Source organism: Cynoglossus semilaevis, chromosome 1 (assembly GCF_000523025.1).
Source record: "Cynoglossus semilaevis isolate Cse_v1.0 chromosome 1, Cse_v1.0, whole genome shotgun sequence".
NCBI lineage: Eukaryota > Metazoa > Chordata > Actinopteri > Pleuronectiformes > Cynoglossidae > Cynoglossus > Cynoglossus semilaevis.
In genome coordinates this window covers 5,727,100-5,732,703 of record NC_024307.1, presented here as the reverse complement: position 1 = coordinate 5,732,703, position 5,604 = coordinate 5,727,100, and the positions used below count along the sequence as shown (strand labels likewise).

At 41.8% G+C, this 5,604-nt stretch overlaps 1 long non-coding RNA gene across 1 annotated transcript in view; it reads right to left on the bottom strand.

Moving 5' to 3' along the window:
• LOC107989244 (uncharacterized) overlaps positions 1 to 5,604 on the bottom strand; it is a 12,954-nt gene that overhangs the window by 5,202 nt on the left and 2,148 nt on the right. Inside the window, exon 2 of the long non-coding RNA XR_001760761.2 lies at positions 2,079 to 2,161. This is a non-coding gene — a long non-coding RNA (uncharacterized LOC107989244). The remainder of the gene's footprint in view (positions 1 to 2,078; positions 2,162 to 5,604) is intronic.

Here is a 5,604-nt window from a genome sequence, read left to right as displayed (position 1 = left end):
GAAGAAGAAGAAGAAGAAGAGGAAGAAGAAGAGGAAGAAGAAGAGGAAGAAGAAGAGGAAGAAGAAGAGGAAGAAGAAGAGGAAGAAGAAGAGGAAGAAGAAGAGGAAGAAGAAGAGGAAGAAGAAGAGGAAGAAGAGGAAGAAGAAGAGGAATGTGTCCTACAGGCAAAGCACCATCGGCGTTTCTTGTGTTTTTCCCACGACCCACTTTTGATCTCTTGATTGTTTTTGATCAAAGGAACCTGCTATCGTTGAAAGTTAAAAACTACTTGGGGGAAACTTCTACTCTATCAAAAAGTTAATGACAAGTCATTTTTTCCTCATTTTCTTTTCCTCTCCGTGCTTCAAATATCTTTTCCTTTTTTCCTGACATCCCAACGTCGTCAGGCCCCTTAGGGATCAAAGTGATACCACATTGCAGTAGTTAATTGGTAGGCACTATTAGTACCAGCGGTTCCCAAAGTGGGGGACGCCCCTTGAGGCAAATTACATTCAATTTCAATACTTTCTTTGTTTGTCCCACAGTGGGGGAAATTGATTTGTAACTGCATTTACTACGTGGAATGAAAATAGCAGTTTAGTAAGAACTGTGTACAGATTTAGTTTACGACAGACTTCAGTGATGATTTCCAGGCAGACGCTATGAACATATCAATTCATTAATGACTTTGTCTTATTCCCAACATGCGTCGCAGCTAAATTAGAACCATAAAACAATGGCACAGTGGCAGTGTTGGAGATGAATGAAAACACAGAGGCTAATGAGTGTTGTCGTATACTGCTCTGTCATCTGGGTCGCATGTATCCAAATACGCTACAAATGCTGGTGCCAAGAAAGGAAATGAGTGGACAATTTTAGAAGCTGAGTGGCCTTCACAGAGTCCAAACTGAATCTCTTCAGATTTGTTTGGAAGCAGCCAACACACGTTCGACCAGTGTTTCCCTTTTTTTTTGTTTTTGAGCTACAGTACATTTTACATTAGAAAACTCCCACACTGCAACACACACAAAAAAAAAACATTCAAAAAAGTATATACAGAAGGTCCTCGGTTTACAACGTCCTCGACCTACAGCGTTCCATGGTTACGTCACCATGTCGGGGCAGTGGTGGCTTAGTGGTTAAGGAGGTGGACTTGGGTCTGGAGTCCACCAGCTGCCAAGTTACCACTGAGGTGCTCTGAGCAAGGCTGGTGGCAGGTGGTGATTGGTTAAAAACAGAGGTCACGTTTGGTTGTGTGCTGTAGTAGTTCACTTTCTTTCCTTTCCATCTCAGAAAGTCTTGTTGCATCATCCAGACATACAGCTTTAAAACAGATTTCGCAAGCGTAGCGCACGAATAGGTCGTACCACGGTGCACGGCACATCTTCACCGTTGGTACATCACACATTGGACTGAGTTACATTCGCATTCTTTTGTTTTTGTTGTTTTTTTTGGGAACTTTCCCTTCATTACAGCTTTATAGCCAAGCGCAAGTCAGACTCTTCCTGTCCTAGATTGTGATGTAAGAACTGTGTTAGCGTAGGTTAGTGACATAGGTACTTAAGTACATTTTGTGTGTTCCGACTTACAGCAAAAAGTTAATAATTCAAATTCCTCATAATTTACTAACTCATATTAAACCCTGTCCAGTTTAGTTGAACACAACACTGAAATACTTGCAGGAATTGAAGAAAGCCATGCATGAAGATCTATTCAACATCCCCTTATTTTTACCCAGCTAGTGATTTCTGCTGCCACCCACTGGAATAATGTTGAATTGCTCAGCCTGTTGCTGTTCGATTAAGACAAATTAGTTAAGAAGAAAAGTTTTCAGACCAATTAAGTGAAATTCGAGATTGTGATGGCTGAAGACACAAACACACCACTGTAGATTTACACAACGCTGATCACGGCAGCAGCTGGGTAAAAATACCCAGTGGTGTTTATCGGTCCTCCATGGGGAATGTCCACCATGCCTGACTGTAATCACTGACACTGGCACAATTATCCCCTGCTATGCAGAATACAGCAGCAGCAGCAAAAGTACACGCTGGGATTATGTACTCAGCAAGTGTAAAAACCACAGCGTCAAACCCACCTGTTTTACCGCAGACCGCTTCGTAGACCGTTTGCTGACCCACGGTCCCGGCTCCGGAGGCTGGACTCTCTGAGGACGGTTGCCTGTTTATCAGACAGGAGATAAGTGTCAAGTGGAGGAGAATGTTTATCATAACACAAAGACCACCTACATTAAACTCAACATTTTTTCTGACTGTAAATGCGCAGCAATGTTGTTTTACGTCTTAGCCTATAGCTTTAACTCAGGGGTCACAAACCATATTTGGGACACATTTTTTATGGACACCTTTGAGGGCCGTACACTCTTTATAATAAAATAAAAATCGCATTTTTGTTTCACATTATTATCTGATGTTTATTTTGAAATCCAGTCACAGGCCAGAATGGACGGTTTTGTGGGCCAGATTTGACCCGCGGGCCACCAGTTGATAATCACAGCTTCAAATGAATGGTCCGTGCCGTCTGATAAGTATTCCAGCCTGTATCAAACCGTGTGCGTCAGCGCGCACCAGTACGGGTTAAGTGTTTGCCGAGCTCCTGTCATCAGCTATTGTGACAAGGAGGAGGCAAATTCCTGCTCCTTGTCCTGGGTGATGTGATTTTCTCACTGGCAGAAGTTCCGTGGTGATTACGGATAATTTGGAACCGAAATGGCTACAGGCATAAACAGCACAAACCTACTCTCTCATTGGATGAATGGTGAACACACTCGTACAGTAGGCCTGTATACTTGTTATATATATATAAGTCAAAGAGCTCCACACCGGAGTCTGGAGATCAGAGACAACAGATTACAGACTGTGTGGTTGGTTTGTTTTTTTCGACAGTCCAAACAGTGTTTTTTCATAAGGGAAAAAAAAATTAAATTAAATTAAAAAAATCATTACAGGAGCCGTTTTAGTGTAGTGCAGGAGCCGACATGTGTGTAACCTTATACATTAAATCTGTTAAGCATTTTTAGGGGAACAATAAATAAAGCTTTGCCGGCGTTAACCTCTCGCCCCATAACAGCAGTGTGCAAAAGGAGCATTAACAGGGGTAATGAGGGTACACACTACCTCCTTGTAAGGGGCTGCACAGTTGTTCTTTCATACCATTACACAACCACAAATAGAACTGGCCCACTTAAAGAGTGGCATACCTCCACAGGAAGTGAGCGCTTTCATATTGAGAGGGGGGAAAAAAAACTTGACCTCGAGGTTCTTCACATCACGTTCTTTGTCAACAGTCTCTTGCTCTGACACCCTCCCTCCAACCATCCCCCCAGCCCCCCCGACCCGACCCCTCCCCAACCCACTGAGCCAGGCAGCAGCCAGAAGCACCGCGGGCTGAGACACCAATCCCAAACTCACAGTGTGTGCAGATGATATTTAAACCCAGAGTTGAACATTTCACAGTGTTCACACACAGAGGTGAAGTTTCTATGTCAACATGGCCGATGTGCAGCTTTTTTTTTTTTAGGTTCAGGTACAACGGGCGTGTCCTAATGTCGCTGAAATTGACCAAGCAGGGAAAAAAGTAGAACAGTAAACACACTCTTGGCAGCGTTTGGCCCAGTGCAGTATCCTGTGAGAAAAACTACCGTTGTGGCTGATTAATAGAGAGTGAAAGCAGCAGCGAGGCTGACATTAATGGTGCTGCTGTAATTGTCACTCTATTAGTAAAGCCACATGACAGACTTGGTTTCTGTAGCTACAGCTGTGACGAGCCAAATCGTGCAAACACAACACCAAACAGCCTCATTTATTTGTCTTACAAATTGCTCTTTTCAAAGACCTCACTGAAGTCATAGCACGCTGACTCCTCGCAGCGCCACACGCTGGCAGCTGTGGCACGTTGAGAGACCAGAGGGAGCCCTGCCCTGCTCGCTGCGATACCAACACAAAGTACACTTGGCTTGTACGACGGGTACTGCAGTGTAATTCAAACCAAAGACGAGCCAAAAACTCTGCAGTCTGCAATCAGAAAGGGCTAGGATTACGATTTGATTTACGCAAGACTGGAGCTTAGAAATGTGTAGCAATATTTGATATTTGTAAAACTTGATTGGACACGTTTGGTTAAACTTATTTTTTTTGTCATTTGTTATTTACAATTATGTTATGGACCAAACAATTTTTTTTAAAACACTAGAAAATCAAAGGTTTGGTAGATGTTGACTGAAACCAAATAAATAACCGAGTAGCAAAACTTAGCTCAATGTTAGCTAACGGTAGTCACAATAGGCACTAAGATTATTGATACACAGTACAGTAAACATTGATAAAAATGTATATAAAAATCAATTAAAATTATTCCAACAGCTGGTTTTGCAAAAAAAAGGACGTTATAATACCTTGTAATACGCCAACCATAGCAAGTAGCTTAAGGTTAGTTTGTTAAACCCCAGCAAAACGGTTTCCGATGTCCTCAACTTAAGGCATTTGTAATTACATCACCATCCAAAAATTCCAAAAATTCGAAAAGTCTTGTTTCATCATTCCGACGTATAGCATTAAAAATATATGCCTTAACGCGAAGTGGACAATTACGAATACGTCGGCACGCGAACCTATACGCAGAAGATGGCTTTGTTTACATTGCTAATTGTACGCCATACATTGGACTTTGGAATTTTTTCTGTCCTTCATTATGGATCCCTAACGTAGTTCAAACTCTTCTGATGTCATATAGTGATGTCACCACTGTGTTAGCGTCGGTGAGTAACACCGGTACTTATGTGTAGTATGTGAGTTCGGACTTACAGCGAAAACCAACTACAAAACATAAGTTGAGGTTTAGCTAAATTAGCTAAAGGCTGCTGCAATAGCGAAAACAGTGAAACAGCAAAATGTCAAGCAAATATACCAAAAAGGAATGTAAAAAAAAAACAAAAAATTAAAAATTTGACAATACAGCTGAAAAGAGCTTAGATTAAAACTGTTAAAAAGAATGTTGTGTAAAAGAATCAGCCAAAAACAGAGCAAATTACTTTAAAGAGTTACATAAAAGATATTTATGACCCAGAAAAATCCCAGAAATACGGAGTAGTTAACAGTCAGGAGACGTTAAAGTCTCTTTTCCGTAGACTTTTCTCCTTCCCTGGTGAGAAGTTTCAGGCAAATTTAACTGAACATTGAACTCTAGTAGCGTTTCACTAAGCGCTCCCAGGGAGGAAACGTATTTGTGTGTGTGAAAAAAACAAAAAAAAAAAGAATCCATTTCCTTTGCTAAGCAACACCAAAACCCAAATGTTGTGATGACTAGATTGGACTAATAAGTGTCAGAGATAATTAGTGGTGCCTTACAGTACATGTGGGAGACACTTCTTCATTTGTATCAAAGACTCATTTCACAGCTGAGCAGCTGGCCAGAGGGAACTGTTTGGTGTAAGGGTCCAGATAACCTTGAACTGTTCACACACAGCCCATCCATTATGAGCTGGAGGATCTCAGCCATACGCTGGGATTCATATCAGATGTGCTGCAATAACACAAGTATTAGGTTGCCCCTGAAACCAGGACTGTAAATAATGGGAAGCAACTTATCCCCCCCCCCCCCCCCCT